Consider the following 21,835-nt stretch of genomic DNA (forward strand, 5'->3'; position numbering starts at 1 on the left):
TATTGCCCAGTTTTGCCTTCAATGACTCAGTTACTATTACAGGGAGTATATTACTGATATACAATTTATTTTATAGATGATGAGATTCATGGACTGTTATTCATGTAGTAGTATGGTGCTTGTGAGTATTCACGTACAAACTGGTTCCTCTCTAGCTTCCACTGAAACTGTAACTGTGGCATCGGCTGTGCATACAAAGATAATTATTTACATGCACAGTAGTATAAACATGGCCTGGATGCACATAATGTACAGTATGTGTCTCCCATACATTATGAGCAGCAAGGCCAATTCAATTCTATAAGTTGAAGCATGCTGTTTGAGCTGTACTGGTGTATGGAGAGACTGCCTGACCACCTCAGCCACCTGCAGACAGGCTGGTGCATGTGACTGTTTCCTGTTTCTGGAATGAGTGGTAATCCTGCTGGGAATGTCGCCTGTGACTATGAAATGGAGCAGATAGCCCACTGAGCCGGCAATGGACTTTCTCCCCTCTTTGAGTCCCATCCCTAAATCCACAACTGCTGCCGTGCTTTGAGCTGCGCAGTAGCACCAGCATCACTGATTGTCAGCATTACAGACAGAAATGCACACAAACAATCCAGCCCCCTTCTTATAAAACGAGCACAGAGTGACACAATATGACAGAGAGAGTAATGGATGTGATGACCTTTCTCATTAAAAAGGCCTGGAACCAAACTAGCATATTGGTATTTTATGCTAATCCAGCTCTTCTGCTGTGGCCAGTTGGCAGAGACAGCTTACGTCGACTGTGGATTTAGGTATGTTTATTGGCAGAACAGCAAATATGCTTTAAAAAATCTCATCAACAGCTTTCTCTGTGAAGTGCATCTCATTGCGATACACATTCTATGTATTTGTTTCACTGAACTTCGCCATTACACCACTGCAGCACTTCTTTCTCAGCCTTCATGTACCATACGTTCATTCGATGGTTCTGCACTGCAGAGCAGCAGAATACAAGACAGGCTGAGGGCTCCTGTCAAGAAAGGCAGCTGACAGTGCTGACTGTGTAAGAAGTCACTTGGTTGGTTTTGGCAAGGAGGCCAGAGATGTTGGTGACACGTGATGCTTCGCCACGATAGTAGGAGGTCACAGTTGCTGGCATGCACTCGACACATGTCCCACTGTCCCAGCGCCTGGCCCAACACCACATCCCACCACGACCCTGCACTGAGATCGCTCCTGTCAAGACAATCAGTCCTGTTCCCTGAGCCTGAACTGAGGTGCCCCATCACACAGCCAATCAGAGAGAGACCGTCAGCATCCATTATTTCACATCACTCTCCAGTGAGCTTTGAAGCGTTGACACTCAGTCCTCCACGGGGGACACACAAGCTTTCTCAAGGCAAAAAGAGCAAGCTTGCATGGAGTGAGAGAGGAACCAAGTGCACATGTTTTATACATGGCCCACTTTGTTAAGAACTGCACATCATAATGCACATTGTGCGCCATCCACAGACACAAATTTGAGTGGAGTGGCAGAGACTATTTGTGTAAGGCATCACAGAGAGAAATGATTAGATGTTTTCACACTGTGCCCCTTTTCACCTAATTCAGACAGTTCCTTTCTGAGCTCATCGTGAACAAAATGAGGTATGGACGTTTTTAGGTCATGTCATGCGTGATCCTTATGAGAATGTCAGAGAGGAAAAAGAGAACACTTTGAAAATAAGCATTAGAGGCAAAGAAAGAAAGTTCATTCTACAAGCGTTCATTCAGATCCACGTGACTGCAGTGTTACGGCTTCACCTACAGGGCTGGTTCACAACCTGCCGCTTGTAGAGAACAACATGGACGATCTGTCACAATGGTGCTGATAAAATGGTCTAGCTGGCTGTAATCCATAGGTTGATGTTATACTAAGCACCCAGAGGGTTTCCAAAGCTTGGTAGCTTCATACAGGCCAAAAGTCCCTACGCATTGAACAATGAGCTAGAGGAGACTTTCTTTGTTAAATTATGACACAGGCTACAGAACGTGAGAGAAATACAGTACACAGCTCATGAATGGGGTGAGAAGCAAGAGAAAACCTTGAGCGACATAAGTCACATAGGAGCTTTCAAATTCTGAACCGCGTCCAGAAAATACATTTATTTTCCCTTCAGCCTTTTGCACCCTCACAGCTTAAGCTGTCCCTGGGCTAGCATGCCTACCCCCCTTTCATTCCCATTAATCTTCTGTACCACTCTCCATGCCATGCAGATGCAGGGGTGGTTTTGGACCTCAGGCCTCAGGCAGAATAATTGACACAGGAGAGTGTAACAGTGACACCATTTTCTCTAAAACAGCTTTCTCTAAAAATGAGTTTTATATGGGATACAATTTAAAAGGAACTTGTGGCCTTTTGGGAGAACAAGAGTGGGATTATGCAAACTAGTAATGCCAAACTGTGCCCACTAATGGTGTGTTCATGGTACATTACATCCAGTTAAACACTAGGGGCTATTTTTCTTAAAGTGGCTGTAAAGGTAAATCCAGTTGAGTAATCAATTGCACTGCAATATCGACAGTGGCTTCAGAGAGTATTCAGACCCCTTCCTTTTTTGCACAGTAAATGGATAAAATCGGGTCATTGTTGTGCTGAAAGGGGAACCGTCACTCCAGTCTGACGTTGCATGCACTCTGGAGCAGGTTTCCTTCAAGGACCTCTCGGTATTTAGCTACATTCACCCTTCCCTCAATTCTGACCAGTCTCACTGTCCCTGCCACTGAGAAGCACCCCCATAGCATGATGCTGCCACCACCATGCTTCACCATAGGGATGGTATTGGCCAGGTAATGAGCAGTGTCTGGTGTTCGCCAGACATCATGCTTGGAGTTACATTTTTGTCAGACCAGATAATTTTTTTCCTCATGCTCTCAGAGCCCTTTAAATGTCGTTTGGCAAACTCCAAGCGGGATGTCATTTGCCTTTTACTCAAGAGTTGCTTCTAGCCACTCTACCATGATTTATGGAGAGCCGCTGAGATGGTTGTCTTTCCGGCAGGTTCTCCCATCTCTGGACTTCCGAAGCTCTGTTAGAGTGACTGCTGGGTTCTTGGTCACCTCCCTGCCCAAGGTTCTTCTGACTCAGTTACTCAGTTTGGCCGGGTGGCCAACTCTAGGAAGAGTCCTGGTGGTTCCAAACCAGTGTCTGTGCTCCTAGAAACAGTCTTTAAAATTTAGCAAATTTAGCAATTGTTTTATTCCCTTGCCCTGGTTTATGCCTCGTCACAATTGACTCACCTTTGACTTCACGGCTTGGTTTTTATCCTGACATGCAATGTGAATTGTGGGACCATATATACGCAGGTGTGGCCTTTCTGTGTCCAATCAATTCCATTTGCCACAGCTGAAATCCAATCAAGTTCTACACATCACAATGATAATTACAGCAACCAGGATGCACCTGACCACAATTTGGAGTGCCACAGCAAAAGGTCTAAATACTGACATAAATTAGAGATTTCAGTTTATTTTGTGCAAAAATGTCTAAAACTGGTTTTCACTTCGACCATTTATCCATTTTAAATTAAATCTATAACACAATAAGGTGTGCAAAAAGTGAAGGGGTCTGAATACTTGAAGTCTGAAGTCACTGTATATAAGTCAAAACATTCCCATCTATTAATGGGGGGGCGACATGGCTCAGGCAGTAAGAGCAGTCGTCTGGCAGTCGGAGGGTTGCCGGTTCGACCCCCCGACCAGGCTGTGTCGAAGTGTCCCCGAGTAAGACACCTAACCCCCAAATGCTCCTGATGAGCTGGTCGGGGTCTTGCATGGCAGCCAATCGCCGTTGGTGTGTGAGTGTGTGTATGAATGGGTGAATGGAGAAGCATCAATTGTACAGCGCTTTGGATAAAGGCGCTATATAAATGCCTGCCATTTACCATTTTTAATGGCCAATACATGTTTTAGAGTCATTGCGTAACTCATGTTTCATGAGATTTGTATATATTTTCTTTTATAGAGGCCTGTGCTATGTGGTGGCATGGTAGTGCAGTGGATAACACCTTCACAACCTCAAAACAAAAATGTCCTAGGTTTCAAATCCTGACCTTAATATGTGGAGTCTGCATTTTGCTACTCTTCAGCTCTTAATCCCTCTACCAGCTGTATCCCGATCCCAGTCTCCCCCTTCTCCAATACAATTGAGGGTGGTACACTTTGGGAGTTGTGGAGGGAGGTGGGGAGGCAAGGTGGCCCAGACCACACCCAAGCAAGCCTGATGATCTTATGTCAGACTTGAAATGTGAGTTATTATAGTTATTGACATTACTTTGAATAGATATTTGGTTGGATGGATACATCCCTCTGTGATAATTTATGGTTATTTCAACTATTTCCAGCCCCTTTACAGTCACCTTGAAGATTTACAGACTTTAAGCAGAGTATCAATCTCCACTTGGACACACACGTTAAATCATACCTGTAAGATAAACTTCTTTTCAGCAAGCATTTTCAGGTTCTCCACAAAGATGACTGTTTTTCCTTTTAAATTAATCCCTCTTTTCACTTTTCTCAAAGGCAGTAATTTTCTTTTCAACCATCGACAATCGACAATTATGAATGTTTTGCTTATCCAGCTTGCTGATGCGTGACCATTTTGTTTTGTCTGGGAATGATCTTCATGTGGATGCTCCGCCTCTGCCATGCAGTGGGAGGAGTGGGAGAATAAGCACTCTAACATTCCTGTGGACTTACAGGACGTTCAATATTCCACTGCCATTGTCTGAAATGTATTTATTTGCAAAATAAGCCCCTTGAAAAAAAACACATCTTGTTTTCCAGGGGGTCGTATTAGCTGCTGAAGTATGGACAATCGCTACCTTGTCTGCAAAAAGCTGCATTGAATGAAAAATAATATTTGCACTGTAAAGAGTTTCTTATCTTTTTCAGAAGCATCAGAGATTGCAGAGGTACAAATAACTTGCTTTTTGATAAGATAAGTCAGCATTATATCACTGCGCACTAAAATTAGTTTCTTTTTTCTGAGGACAAATATGACTGATTTTGATGTTTGTTTATGATGTATGCATATCCAGACTGATCGAGATAAAGGAAACTGTGGTGAATTCTGGAAAGACGGCTTAATTATCTCTGGGTGGTAATTAAAAAGGCTGGAGCTCAGGGCTGAGAGAGTGGGAGGAGAGAGGGTGGAAGGCCCCAGGGATATTCAGGAGGTCACCATTACATGTACCACACCACGGGGACAGAACACTTATGAAACCTTCCTCGGATGCCAGTAACCTTTCTACAAGTTTCCCAATCTTGCAGTGCTCCTTGACATGTCATGTTTTGTTAAAATCTATCCGTTATGTCTTAAACATGAGTGCAGATGAGTGCTGTTTTTTAAACTTCTACCAAAATGCATTTCAACTGTGCAGCAGAGATGAAGGTCTCATTAGGAATGCAACTTTTTTTCTGGAAGGAATAAATTTCCATTCTTTAAGAAAATAGGTCTGACCTCACCGGCAACATGAAGCTGGTGAGTGGCTGAGAAGTAGGACAAACCCGTACACTTTGAGAATAACATGGTTAAATTACCCTCGTCTCTGGTGACTCTTGTGGCACAACCTGCTTCTTTTAGTGGGGATGTTCCCCCAGTTTGTAAAAGGACAGGAACGTATCCTCTAACTGCCTGATTTATAATTAAAGAGTGAACGTGTGACTCACAGCACTACGTCCGGGATGTTGACATAACTCTGTCACAGTAGTCCGTGCACTGTTACTTCTCATAGGAACACTGCAATGGTCAGACAATCTTAACGTGTTATTGTATACAAAATAGCCTGTGTCAATAAGAATGACACAGAAATTCAGTAATATAACAGCCAGGCTTAGATGTAATAAATACATGGAGGGTAACTGCTTGCCAATATACTCGACTGCATTAGGCACAGATTTCCATATCAGCTGCATATTAATGCCTGGCTTAAGCATATCTGCATTACCCACATTTGTAAGAGCAACACAGTGTGTATCTGAGAAACAGAGAAACTGAACAGATGAATATGTGGTTAGATAACGATGCCCCTTCAGTGGCCTTGTCGAATGCTTGCAAACTGAAAACTGGAAAATGAATCTTGTTTCAGTCTTGTTTCTCTTCAAAAGAGACACTGCCAAGTGTTGTTCCCTAACACACTATCCACAGGAAAGCTAAAGTGCATTGAAGAAAATATTTCAATAGAGCTATGTTTAAAAAGATGGGACTATACAGTTGGTCACATCTCCCTGTTCTTCCACAGTGCTCTTCCTATGCAGGTACATCAGTGTGTTGTTTGCAGTTCACTTTTGCCACGGGTCTTTGGTTGCTCTGGGCTGTCGCTAAGGTGATTCATTGAGATTGTGCCAGTGAAGCGACACTCCACTGTCTGCATCTGTGACGTTCACAGAGAGGAAGGCACCAAATTCCCTATCTCCTTTCATGCTTTACCGGGTCATATTTAAATAGTAAAAAAATGTATATTTGCACTGGGGGCTCTATCTGCTTATTGCCATCATAATACTGCATCATTTGTTGGCTTTACTGCCTAGCAGAACCCAGCCTTTAATATCTAATGAATATCCAAATGTACATAAGCTACCAGAGATGGGTTATTGCTTTTCTGTTATTCAAGCCTCCTGTTTGTATTTGGCAGCCCTTTGCTGCGTAAATTTAATGATGGCGTCATAATGCCAAATTACTCCTTTCAGTTTGCATCACTAGTGCACAAAAGACATCACAGGCAATGTCAGGAGAGACTGAGTCAGATACATAGTCCACTGAAACCAATACTCTGTTGATAGTTTTTCATATTGCTATTTTTCTGACTGTTATTCCTGTGACCTATTTCTTATATGCTTCATATATACATACTAAAAACTTCAGAATAACTGGCATGTAGTAACAATCCTAACCTTAAACACCAGTCATCAAGTCAACATTAGATGTGATTTCTTTCTGTACATTTGAATGCATTATCATTTTATTTATTTCTTTACCATTACAATACACTTATGATAATGACAGTTGTGACAACCATAATTAGTAAAATGGTTAAACAACTATAGAAACATTGCCGAGGTCAACCAAATCAAATGAGTGCCTAAATATTGGATTGGATAATAGTCCAATCACTTCTTCACAGTAACATATTCTAAACCAGAATGTATTGCATTGTACAGCGTACATTTTAATAATATCTGGCTTCATCTCAACATCAGTTATTAGATTATACTGAAATATCCTTGAATGTCACCCTCAATGAATATAACCAGCATTCAGCCCTCTACTCAAAAGGCATCTCATAAAACAGACACAAATCTCACAGCTGTCAGCACAAGACTCACTTTCTTGGCAGATCTCAAAGACATCACAAGGCTCCTCGGTGCTGATGCTCAGTGCAAAGAATTGGATTAATTGTCTAGCACCTGCCTGGAAAAAATGGATTAATGAAGCCATCTCATTGATTAAATTAGGGTGACTGTCATAGCCTGCCACCTAGACAAATGCACCTCCCTGACATAGGGTGACTAGATCAGAAACGCTTTATCATCAGGAAACCCATCGGACCAAATCCCCACACACTTTTAATATGATTTGTTCCTATCCCCTCAACAAAGAAGGTAAATTCCTGAGATTTGAATGTTTCCTGGCTTGGGCTCTCACAAAAAGGGGGCAGGTGCCTAATCCCACTTTAGAAAAATGACAATTCATCTTCATCTCAGGCATTTTCGTTAAGCATAGTCAAGTGTGAAGTGTGTCATGCCAGGACCCAGCTATTTTACAAGGCTTCAGGCTTTTACACAAGACATTGTGATGCTGTCATTACTGAGTCACACAATCTGCGGTACTAAACATAAAAAGCTTTTCCTTATTACGGTAGTTTGGTTGGCAGCTATTTTTCATGTGTCAGCACACTCATGTATTTCTACCATAACAATAACCATGTGTTCACTGAAATGCAAGAGGCGTCTATGACTCTTCTGGGAAAAAGGCAAAACAGGAGAAGTGTTTGGCTAAACGTTGCATAACAAGTATGTAACGTTACAGTTTCAATTTGTTTTGCGTCGGCCAGTTCATTAAACCACATATGGCATATATCACAAAGCAGTTTTACTGGGTTACATTGCAATACTTATGCAATTGTTCCTTCAAAAATGCACAAAGTTCCAACATACAGAATGATTTAATAATAATGTGTGAAAACTGACCTGAACCCTTGAGCACTTAAAATAAATTATACAGCCAGTCTTATTTCATTTCAAGTGGAGTATACTGGCTGGTATTAATGAGAATTTCTGAGGAGAAGCAAGTCTTCCAACTACCTACTGTGTAGATTGGCAGGTGGTTTAAGTGACTTACACTAACGTGTTCATGAGCCACTGCTCCTCCATTTTACTGTGCAGTGCTGTCACTGAGTCTACACTCCACTGCTCCCCCATTTTACTGTGCAGTGCTGTCTCTGACTCTACACTCCACTGCTCCCCCATTTTACTGTGCACTGCTGTCACTGACTCTACACTCCACTGCTCCCCCATTTTACTGTGCAGCGCTGTCACTGAGTCTACACTCCACTGCTCCCCCATTTTACTGTGCAGTGCTGTCTCTGACTCTACACTCCACTGCTCCCCCATTTTACTGTGCACTGCTGTCACTGACTCTACACTCCACTGCTCCCCCATTTTACTGTGCAGCGCTGTCACTGAGTCTACACTCCACTGCTCCCCCATTTTACTGTGCAGTGCTGTCTCTGACTCTACACTCCACTGCTCCCCCATTTTACTGTGCAGCGCTGTCACTGAGTCTACACTCCACTGCTCCCCCATTTTACTGTGCAGTGCTGTCTCTGACTCTACACTCCACTGCTCCCCCATTTTACTGTGCAGTGCTGTCTCTGACTCTACACTCCACTGCTCCCCCATTTTACTGTGCAGTGCTGTCACTGAGTCTACACTCCACTGCTCCCCCATTTTACTGTGCAGCGCTGTCACTGAGTCTACACTCCACTGCCCCCCCATTTTACTGTGCAGTGCTGTCACTGAGTCTACACTCCACTGCTCCCCCATTTTACTGTGCAGTGCTGTCTCTGACTCTACACTCCACTGCTCCCCCATTTTACTGTGCAGTGCTGTCTCTGACTCTACACTCCACTGCTCCCCCATTTTACTGTGCAGCGCTGTCACTGAGTCTACACTCCACTGCTCCCCCATTTTACTGTGCAGTGCTGTCACTGAGTCTACACTCCACTGCTCCCCCATTTTACTGTGCAGTGCTGTCACTGCTCCCGCACATCTGTTCTCCCCGAAACCATGCTGATTATGTTAAAACCATTATTATCTCTTGTTAATCAAGACAATATGTAATACCTTACTCAATTAACATTCAGCCAAGGAAACCTTGGAGCAAAAACAGCTACAGTGCAGAAATGAGAGCAGTGCTAACCTGATTTAAAAGTCTTTAATCGCTCATGTATCGCCCCCTTTTGTTAACACAAACTTGAAAATGTTTTGAGTATATGCATAATCCTGGTTTCTTCCAAACGATAACCCAATGAAGATAAGTAATTCCAAGAGTCAGAATTACTCTAAATATTACTGAATCAAAGTTACAGAAGCTGTAGAAGTGTTTTTTGAGTTGATACAGATGTTTGTAGCTGTGCTTGGTGAGTGGAGAAACACAAATCACTGGCCAAATCCCCAATATTGCCATCACAAATCCCAAATATTTAATGACAATACCATCAAAAATAAGCATTCTACTGTAAGCCTTTTCTAAGCTATGTCTGAAGAATGTAATGGTCTCAGGGTGCCTAATGGAAAGCGTATGGTGTGGTTATGCAAGCAAAACAATGTGTGTTGTTTTACACACACTTAACAAACTATACACTGTTGGAAATGTCATTTCATTAGCTAAAATGCTACTCAGTCTTCATTTTATTACCATAACAATAGCCGGTTTTATGCTGAGCAGAACTTATCCTGTAGTTGCTTGCATACGGAGAGAGGAATTCTGGTCAGAGAGCCTTGTAGATGGACTGATCGTGTTCCAGAGAGCCTATGCAAAACCTAGACAATAGCATTCCAATGTTCAAGTAGCAAGCAACAAGCAACTCCGAAAAGGACAAAAATGATAATTCCACTGGGGAAATACAAAGTAAACAATGGGCATTTTATCAATGTTATTGCTAATTAGCACATTTTTCGAAACTACTACGGATTTGGTTAGCTGACTTTAGCCTGATTCATTTCATCTGTGGATTTCCCAAATCCAGAGAGAATGAGGCCTCCCCACACAATAATGAGCCATTGTCGGTAAAACAATGACATCGCTAAATGGTTACAGATAGAACCATCGGTTTTAACACTTATAAGCGGTATATTGTGTGACCACATTGATTGAAAATTTCACAGTGGAATTAATACAAATAAACCCACTTATGACTTATGGGGTTAGTGTCTCCAGAATTAATATGAAGAATTCATAATTTATATGAAGAAAAAAAAAGACAATGACTGCCATATATTTCACAAAACAGCTGAAGGGGTCAACAGGGCAGGACTGATGGGGACTGGCTTGCTTTTTGAATCTGGGAGGCATCTGAAAACCATGCCATTAATAACTTGCTCTCTCACATTAAAAGTTACATTTAATTCTAAGCAGTCAACATGCTGAATTTAATGGCTCCCTCTGGTAGAGTGAACCCCAGATTTATCCTGTTGGATTCTCTCACAGATTGACACTGCCAATATAATATCAACTGCTCGCCAAAAATCGGTAGAGCTGGAGTTGGCAGGGAATCAACATTACAGTATACCTCAATGACTTTGGAAATGGCAAATAATTCCTTTTATATCATACATTGGGTGCATCAACACAAAGACTCTATACTGATTTTCTATACTATACTGATAACACTAATATTTAATATTGCAAAAATTAAAGTATGGCTAATAACGAATGATAACATACTGTATATACAGTACTGTACAGTAACTAAAAGCACCCACCTGACAGCATTTTGTTAAACAAATGTGTAAAGTGGCTATCCATATTATCCATTCATTTTTAAGTTTTGGTGAATATGGCAACATCCGTGGTTGCGGGTGGTCAAAAAGGCTTGCAGAATGCAAACACACTGAATCGACAAATATGCCAGCGTGCAAAGGTATCACCTAGGCTTTTTTTTTATATGAAAATTTGCTATGCTAAATATGACTTTTAATACCTTCAGTAATTAATTTGATGCAGAAAATTCTTAGTGATAAGAAATGGATTTGAAAAGAAGAAAACATTTATACGGTTAAAACTTTTCACTGTACTGACGGTGTATTAGTGGAATTCTGCAGAACAGGGATGGATGGCAGGTGCAACGGTGTCCCTTGCGGGGTTGAGCTGGCCTGAACATCCAAGATCCAATTAATCCAACTGGTTCCACTTCAGAGGGAATATGAAATTCCATTCTCACTGTTCTGTAATTAAATTTGTCTGCTAAACAAAGCAGCAAACAAAGGTACTGCTTCTAAAATACTGTTTGCTCTCCTCATGCTATCTTTTCCAAGGCCCATCTGTTTAATTTTCCTCATTTCTAACACGACTGCAATGAAAAGGAACATAACATAACATAATCATGCCCGATTTATCCCTTAAGTAGCCCATATACACATTGTCCAGGCTCTGGGAAAGTATGTGAGAATCCGCAGACTCAACTCTTGAGTGCCCTGAAGTGCCCGAGAACGGGGTGGCATCTGGAGGCATTGGCTGCCTCAGCTGGCTGGAGTCCGACATGGTCGTCATCTCTAATGCACTGCAGGGTTTACTCAAGTCACAGTAAATGCAAGGAGACACGTCCCAAGTGAAACCCGTCTGCTGCGCCCTTGAACTTAGTTCTGTCCTTTAGCTAGACCGCTGCAATAAAACCTAACCATGAAAGTAGACATTGAGAGGAAATACAAATGTGAAAAAAAGAAACCGAAATATGTCCCGCCATAAAGCAAGACGACGGTAACAATGCAATATAGATAGGACAGGAGTATAACAAAGAAAGTGGTATCCCAAATGTAATAATCCTGTCCCAAACATGAATTTTATAACATTTATATAGAAATCGCTACAAGTTTCCAGTCACATTAATAATGGGCTGTGAATTGCATGGCTAAAATCTAGCATCAGATAAGCCACGACTGCTGTACACTTCTGCCTGTAGAGGATAAAATGACATTATATTAAGGAATTTGGGAATGCCAGTCAGGTGACTGCGCAGGGTGGCATTTGTAAGAAATCTCTCACTCTCTAACCCCACTAGATTTTTTGCACATTTAAGATCGCTTTTTTACATTTAGTGAGAATTTTGTCATAAACAAAGTCATTTTCCATGCTATGGACTACATTAAAATTTTAAAATGACAGTATATATTATATACTCAGTGAGCCCTTCATTAGGTATATTAGACTTCTGTTGCTGTAGCCTATCCACTTAGAGGTTTGACGTGTTGTGTGTTCAAAGATGCTCTTCTGCATACCACTGTCATGTGTGGCTGTCACCTTTCTGTCAGCTTCGACCAGTCTGGCCCTTCTCCTCTGATCTATCTTATTAACAAAGTTATGGCCTCATAACTGCTGCTCACTGGATGTTTTTTGCACCATTCTTTGGAAACTGTAGAGACTGTTGTGCGTGAAAATCCCAGGAGATCAGCAGTTTCTGAGATACTCAAACCACCTTGTCTGGCACCAACAATCATTCCACAGCCAAAGTCAATTAGATCACATTTCTTCCTCATTCTGACATATGGTCTGAACAACAGCTGAATCTCTTGACCACATCTGCATACTTTTATGGATTTAGTTGTTGCCACATGAATGGCTCATTCAATATTTGCATTAATAATCTGGTGTACAGGTCTAATGAATTGCTCACTGAATGTATATACATGTTGTATACAAATGTTAAATATAAATGTAAATGGTAAATGTAAATATGAAATGGAGAAACTACATTTTTGGAACATATGCTAATAAGTGATGGCCATTATGCGTATCGTCACACCCACACAAACACTGTTAGCAGCAACCGAATCGACTGCCTCAAGATTGCAAGTCCAGGCCAATTAGCTGAAGCCATTAAAGTAGTGTTTGCAGCTAGGGTAAGAGCTGCAACCAGGTATAAAATAAAAAAATTGGGTCCTTGTTATTTGGCAGTTTGTCAGTAAACTGAAGTCCACCTCTTTTCCTGTAGCCTAATGCCAGTCTCTAATTACAGAGGAGCCCACTGGGAATAGTGGTATGTCATAACCTGTGTTATGCGAAAATGTAACTTGGGCTCACACTAGAGGTAAAACCCATTTCAAAAACCATTTTTCTCCTTAAAGCTGTCAAATCCACACTATTTGGGGTTTCAAAAAACTTTTAGTTTAGTTAAGGATCAAAAATGCTTTGAAAACCCTTAACTGGTTTTTAGCTGTCATAGGGTACCGGATCAGTTTTCAGAAACTACCCATTATTTTTCTTGCATCAGAAATACACAATGTATTAAAATGGCATACGTAATTCCATTGGTGGTAGTCCCGAGTTCCATTGGAATTTCAAAGATAACATTTCTATTTATTTTACTATAATACTCTAATATTTAAACTCTATATAATGGCTGCTGATCGCAGTTGCACTTGAACAGAGGAACTTGTGACGCATGCCACAACACTGGGAAAGCGACAAATCGATCCATGTTGTTTATTTTTAAACTGTAAACGTCATTGTGGCAAAATATAAAATCTGCTGTGAAGGAAACTTGCTGTGCGGACTGCATTCTAGGTTTCGAAAACCACAGAACGCATTGTACACCAGCTCAGCCCAGCTCAACCAGGCTAGTACAGCAGCTCAGCCCAGCTCAACCAGGCGAGTACAAGAGCCTGGAATAGTTCAACCAGGCTGGTACACCAGCTGAAACCCGCTCAACCAGCTACTGTGTATCTCGAAGCTGGTCTTAAAATGTTCTTAGCTGGAATTTCACCAGTGGTTATAGTTAGTCGGTTGTTATTGTCATTTTTCAGGTATTCAGATTCAGGGTGCAGTAAACCGTTTGTTAAGTGCAGCTTCCCTGTCAAAGTCTTCTGCAGTCTCGGGAAATACAAAAAATCATCTCTCTTCTTAAAGAGGACATTTTGATGATGTTTCAGGGCTTATTCTCTCAAAGGTGGATGATTTCAGCAACCCCTGCAAAAAGTGTCTGATATGGTCTGTCAGCAGGCTTCCAAAAACTATTCACTTTCCCGGCACCTTATATAAAGCATTTGGAAAGGCGGGCCTTGTGCAAGACCATTTAAAAATATTCCTTCTTAGTCTGTAACAAGGTCACATATTTCCTGCATTTACAATTCTCACAAACCAAAGCAATTGCAATGGCTGGATTCAGTTTTGCAACTTATCAAATTGAACCAATCAGAAAACAACTTTGAAGTCAACACTGATTAGTGTAATGTACATTTGCTGACATAGTCAAATGGCTGTCACCATAAACGTAGAAACAGCTTTATTAAGCAGTAGCAATCTTCTGTAATCACATAAAGCTTGATCAACCATACAGTATGATCCTATGGCTTAACAGTTCGATGCTTGATTAATTTATTGTTCACCAGCAATACACTCACAGCATGATAGCTCGAAATTAGTATTGATGCTTGTAATGAAATGGAATCGAGGAACACACACACATTCACTTTAATTATGCTGTTCTCTGGAGAGCTGAGTGACAAGCCAAAAGCAGAGGAGGATCTGGGAGGAGTGGCAGATGTCAGGCACATGAATTATCACTGGTCACCATGTGCAAGAAAGAGCAACAGGACTTGCCCCTTACTCCCCCTCCAATACTGTCAAAGTGCATGTCTTCGGAAACTGTCAATTAACTTCCGAGATTAATTGGAATAAAAAAGAATTAGTATCCATGGGTGGATTGATGTTTAAATTGAATTCCTGTACCAAATGAAAACCAAGCTCATTAACTCGCTAACAAAAAATGGAAATGCAAGGGACACTCCTGTTGACAAACAAACCGGATAATGCCAGTGTGCTCTTGTTAGTGAAACTGCTCATAAAATATCACTTGCGTCTGACATCATTATGCAGTTTCCTGGTTGCTAAGTAACAGCCGGGCAGTTTTTCAGAGTCCAACGGGCTGCCTGCAGACCCAAGCAAGCCGAATGATTAATGCGGAGCAAAGTGTGGAGAAACACAGAGTGACACTCAATTACTGCCTTTCTGAATAACTACCTGGGATCTGGCTGACAGAGATAACACTCAACAACTAGCCATCACAGCCTGATAGTCCTTTTATGGAGTTGTCTAAAGACGGGTTACGGCTTTCTTTAATCCACTCACTGATCAGAAAGTCATGTTGCTCGCAGGAAGTATGCACCAGGGACGGGAACAGACTGTGTTGTAATTAGAAGACAAATAAATCTGATTTCCGCACTCAAGTAAGAAATGCATACTGAAGTAAGTACCAATGAGGAAAAAGCTTTGCAAAATGAAATAGTGTCTCTACAGAAAGGAGTGTCTCTGAGGACATTCACAGACATTCCGTTCTTTCTGTCTTGATTACAAGATTACCAGATTAGATCTGAATTTTAATGTCCTTTATTTCAACACTACTAAACCCAAATGTTGTCTATTGACAAAAAAGCACACTAGCCATTCTTCTAGCTATTAAGCCATGTATAAACCCAACCTTTGTCTGGTCAACACCATAGATTTGTAAAACAACTGATAAATGATTTATCTTTTAAATGCAGCCATTATACATCTACTACACTTAATTAAACTATACCTGCTTACCACACTTTTAAAACTCACGTTGATGACAGAAGGCTTAACGAACTCTCATTAATCAAAGGGGATAGATATTAAAGTCTCCCTAGGAAAGGGATTATTAAAAATCCTCTTCTTGCTCATAGTGGCCAACCACATTTAGCACATATATTGAAGCTCTTCTTGCTGCTGAATGTTCCTCTCTGTATACGGGATGGGTTTTTCTTTTTCTAAAAAGACAGACAGATTGTGCTGAAGATGCACAACAGTGTAACCTCTCGACAGACACTTCCAGCCCATCATTTTTTCATTTATATTCTAATCCAAGACCTGCTCAACAAAGACTGTATAGTTAGCTCTGAGCACATAGTGATCCTCATAACCACGGCCCGGAGTGAACAGGGGGATTAATTAGGGCTCCCGTAAATGCATGGATTTCGTTTAATTACTCATACATTGGTGGTGGAATTGGGACGGATAAGCAGCAAAAACAGTGGCGTCTGGGGCATTGGAACAGGGAAAGAGAAACAATCTCATTCTCCAGCCTTTCAGCAGTGGGACAATAAGAGCGTCCCTTTATTGTCTTTTCCTGCTATCGCAGCCAGTGTGAATTAGAACCTGCGCAACTCAGCAAACACATCGTATGCAAGTGTAAATGATCAAACCCAGTGAGAGAGAGAGAGAGAGAGAGAGAGAGAAAAGCAATTAAATTCACTTCCGTTTCCTCTGTCTCCATAGGAACCCCGTCTCTCTGAGGGAAGATGATAGCCTTGGTCTGCAGTGCTCAGCGGAGCCCCTTCCACCTGCCGACATGCCTCAGCTGCGTCCGACGCATTTCATATGCGCAAGTAGTTATGCTCGCACTGGACTGAGATGAGGACCTTGAGGCAGATACTTCAAAGACGAGAATTGAATATGTCTAAAGGAAAAAAATGTTGTTTTTTTCCCCCTCATGAATAGAGAAGCATATGTTTATTAGAAAAAATGGTCAAAAGGAGATTTTTCGAATGCATGTCGTGTATTTCTCAGCTTCACATATTCTGCCTGTCTTTGTACCAGCATTCGCGGAGATATGGCAGTGTGCTTCATCTCAGCACACCTTCCTGAGCGAATGATTGTGTAGCAGAGTTCCTCAGCATTCACAGGGATGCGAGATGCTTATGAGATGTCTCTGACATGGAGCTGATATCAGACCAAGGACCAATAAAAGAGATATGAGTAATGCCTTACTTACTCATCGACCAAAGATCAACAAACTCTGCAATTGCTTAATCTACAATGCACGGTCCCACGTAAAATCCCTATGAAATCAGCATCACGGTGTCATAGTAACAGACATGTTGCTATGAAGAAAATGAGCATATGTGGACGTGATAAGAGATCTGGCCCAGAAGAGTCCGGAGTGGAAGACCCTTGATGCCCTATGCGCCAGTGAAATGGAGCTGCGTGAGTGATATATGGACCACGGAAAGAAAACACGCATACAAACAAACATATTATTCATCAATTAACACATGCAGTGCAGTCCATAAGTATTTGGACAGTGGTACAATCTCAGTTAATTTGGCTCTGTACACTCCAGCACATTGGATCTGAAATGAATATGCAGTTAAACTTCAGATTGTCAGCTTTAATTTGAGGGTATTCACTTCCATATCAGGGGATTCGTGTAGGAATTACAGCTTTTTATACATAATCCCCCCATTTCAGGGTGCCATAATATTTGAAGCCTATTGTTTGGCCTGCTGTATGTCTCTGACTGCTTTTTTCTTATTTCTCAGCCTCATAATGGCTTCCTTGACTCTTAGTGGCACAACTCTGGTCCTCATGTTCACAAAAGGCAATACAGTAACAGACTCCAAAGGCAATCAAAAGCCTAGGAACAAGAAATGATACTGGAAGCTTTCTTATACCTGCACTAAGGAAGCGATTGAACACATTAAGTAGAAACACCTGTGAAGCCATTTGTTCCAAATATTTTGACAACCTGAAAACTATGTATAAAAAGGGCTGTAATTCCTACAGGCATCATCCAGTGTGGATGTAAATACTTTCAAATTAAAGGTGACTTTAACCTCATATTCGTTGTTTTATTCAAAATCCAGTGTACTGCAATCCCATTAATAAATAAAAAAATCTTTTTACTTATTTTGAAATTGAAATATATTTGTCTGGGCAAACATTGCTTTCACCTTACCCTGTGCTATGTTTCAGCTGAAAGTATTTTTCATAATTGGAACACATTGGTCACACTTCCCAGCAGTGTACATCCAGCATTCAGAATTATTATTGTACAACAATGAAGCAGTATGCAGTGGTGGATTATTACATAAGCACATGGGATCATATGCAAACATCTCAGCTGGCATTCCGCACAGGCTATAATTTTAAATAACGGATATGTAATCTTCTGCGTTACATGTACCGTCCCTTTGTCATGGCGTGGTTATTGTTCAATGTGCTGCTTTTTGAAAATAGATATAATACATTAGCCCTGATAAAGGACAATGAAAACACAGACACAAAGGAGCTCCACAACTGCACTTAAAAAAAACATCATTCATTATTTACAGTAGAGGAACAGATGGTCATCTATTGTAAGTTGCAGCTCGGCATCATTCAAACTGCAAGCAAAAACACATCTGCGAAAGCAGCAAGCCACAAACATAATGCTTGGAAACAGGCAGTAAAAGAAATGTGTCCTGCGCATAATTCAGTTCTCGTCTCGCAACAGATTTCTTCCACGTTGCCCTTATCTAATGGCTGCCAGAACAAAAACTATGACAGAACACTTTGGGGGAGGGGACATATTTTCAAGCTAAATCATATTTATGCCATGAAAATTAATAAACCACCAACTGCAATGCAGTCTCGTTGTCTTCGCCTCATCTACATTATGCTAATTTTGTTGCTGTTTCAAAGACAACATTTTCCTAGCAAATGGACGGAGATTATATATTCCAAACGTCACAAAAACATGCGCCGTGTACCGACCTAAATCCAAATTTCACATGACAATGAGCATTTAGTGGAACAAAGCCTTTCAAAAGAACGGAAGGTATATTTGGAGTAAAATTTAAGGAACTCTCCACCTTGATTTGACAGGATATACAGAGGAGCTTTTGAGCTGAGAGACCTCCAGTTTGCCGGTGAGACCCATGCGTTAGAGTAGAAAGGGAGGGTACATGCAGGTGGGCCGCTACCCTCCCCCTTCCTCACTCAGCAGGGTGGGAACGCAGTGGGTCAAGGCCGGCGAACAGCAGCTGATGAATGAGACAGAGGCGTTGGCCAGGGAAGTGCCATCACTCATCGACGTGCCTTCCGCGCGCGTGCTGGAAACCCCCTCACAGCGAGCGTGGCGCGGTGCCCGCTCAGGGACTGTCCTCCCACGTGCCTTTCCGCCCTTGAAGTACCGCTCCAGCTTCCTCAGCTCCGTGCGAAAGCCGAGCCACCGCCGCCCCCGCCCGCCTTGAGCTCAAACACTTCCCCCATGAATAATGCAGCAGCGAGAACCCGCTCTGCGGAAGAGGGAACTGGAGAACGGGAGCGACACCGCTAAAGAAGGGACGCTAATTTGGTCAATTGGTGTCACCGGGTTCAACGAGCGGTTGGGCCGTCAACGTGGTGTAAGGAAGGCCGACAAATTGTGAATACTGCACAGCAAGGCACGTTAACGTTGACCCCACCAGCTGCTTTGGCTCAGGTAACCAGCTCCACTTCCAACTTCACCTCCTTCCCAGTGCTGTAGAAAATGCTAACCAAGCTCTACGCTTCAGTAAGCCCTAACAGAGCTGAGGGAAAAGAGGGGGATGCAACCAGTGTAGCTCCCAAGCAGCCATGTTGCTCCAATGAGTGCAGTTCAGCAGATCATGCCCACAGCTTCTTCCTGAGGCTGGAAATGCCCCCTGGCTTCTCCTCCACCCTTGTTGCTGGCTGCTCAGCTGTGCAGAGTCACTGACCACTGGCCTGGCCCTCTCTTCTCCACTGTAGTCTGGCCACATCGTTCACGCTCCATTTGTGGCCTCGTCTTATGCCTGCGGCATGTGCTGTTTCCATATGGGGCTGCATCTTAGAGGCAGACTGGAGACGGATACATTTTCTGTAGCATGTGCTCATTTATCAGCCAGTGGCACCCAAACAGACAGCTGTTTACAGGGGAAAGGAGGGATACCAACAGAACATGCAAATTCCAAAGATAGGTACTCCCAAGTCACTACGTAGTTCAGCACCCTGTTTTGCTTTTCTGTGAATTATTATCCTTTAGATTGCTTTCAATAATGGCCTTTCAAAGTATAAGAGGGATAAACACAAAGCCCAGTGAATTATGACTCACAGGATTTAAAATCAAGGAGCAGTATGTCCTCCTAATGCCTTGGGGAAACACAAGGCAAGACTTTGGCCTTCAAAGCAATGATTTCTGCCAGCAGTTCTTTCTCGCACTGTAATTCACAAAGACAATACCTTCAAGTGATTCCATTACACTGAGCACTGCTGTGACCCCTTACTTAGCATTGCTACAATATATCTACCGTGGCTGCAGACAAGTCTGTCTCCCACGAGTGATCCCTCTTAGTCCATCTACTGCAGTTCAGCCCATTCCTACAGCTCCACCCTTCCCCTGTATACATTTCCAAACAAAAACGTCAGCCATTTTACTTTTCTTTTTTTTTTTAAAGTGACCATTCTGTAAACACCAATGGTCAGGGAGGAAGAAGAAGAAGGTTAAAATGGCAGGCCGGGGCACTGGAGAGACACTCCCTGCATTGGTGTTACAGGCAGCAGTTCACGGCTGCATTTTCATGCCTGTCAGGATAAATGTGCTTCCGCGGTGGCCCCCAGAGAGCTAGCACACGGCAGTGTGTGGGGCTCCCAACCGGCAGCATGGAAAGCACAGCTCCCTGTTGCATGGAAACAGTGGCTGCTACAGCACGACCCCTAGCCACGTCACATTCACGCTTTGTTTCGGGTGGATCTGGGACAAGACAAAGACTGCCTTTGTTTTAAGCCGTGACAAAGACACATTCGCGTCCAAACGCAAGCAGAGCACCATTTTCCATTCTTTCCAACACCTCCGCTTATTGAACCTGAGCAGCTATTCGCTGTGCGGTGCTCACGGAGCAGACAATGAGAGCAGGAGAGCATTGTGCTGGCGGGGCGATCTCGACTCCATCACCAGCACATCCACTCCATCCTTAGACCCCTAGCCCTTCTTAATCAATCACAGTACAGGCAGGGTCTCTGGGAGGAGCTCATTAATTGCAACGTGCTAACGTGCTAACGCACAGCATGTAGCACTTCCACAGGATGACATGTGAAAGCGCTGTTTTACATCACATATTTCACACTTTTCGATCCAAATACAGTCTGCTTATACCACCGATACATTAATGCACTGTGAAAACAGCCTGGAATACATCCCCTGTATTATGAATGAGGCCAAAGGCTCTTTATTTCATTTTAACCCTCTCTTGCAACACAATGACTCCATCCTGCCTCTCATACCTTTTTCAATAACATAATTCAATTCAATTCAATTCAAGAGCTGTTCAATCACAAAGAGGGCCTGGGTTTGTTCAATTACTTTGCGATATGAAATCAATTACCAATTAATAGAAGCAAAGTACGGAAACACTCACATCAAAATTGCCTCTCTGAGGGCACTGTGGCAAGACACATTAAATTGTCCATCGAAAGATGAACATGCAAATAAACTGCCCGCCCACGCACAAAAGCCAGGGAATAAATCTGCCCAGAGAAAGAGATGCACGTTGAACTCTTTGTCCCCTCGAGAATGCAGCCTCGAGGTTCCCTGTTGTCTAGCACCCACTTGTCATCCATCTCTCACCCATACATGACAGGAGGCTGACAGGGGCCATCATATTCCCAGTGACAAGCCTCACGGAACCACTCAGGGTGTATTATCACTGACATCGTACTCTCCAGCACGCAGCGCTACGTCGCAGATGGCTCTGCGCTTCGGCGAAATCCCGCGCGCACTCAGATCTCAGAGACGCGACGCGGCGGGAGGCGATGTAGGAAACGCGAAGGGGA

Source organism: Conger conger, chromosome 2 (genome assembly GCF_963514075.1).
Source record: "Conger conger chromosome 2, fConCon1.1, whole genome shotgun sequence".
Classification (NCBI taxonomy): Eukaryota; Metazoa; Chordata; class Actinopteri; order Anguilliformes; family Congridae; genus Conger; species Conger conger.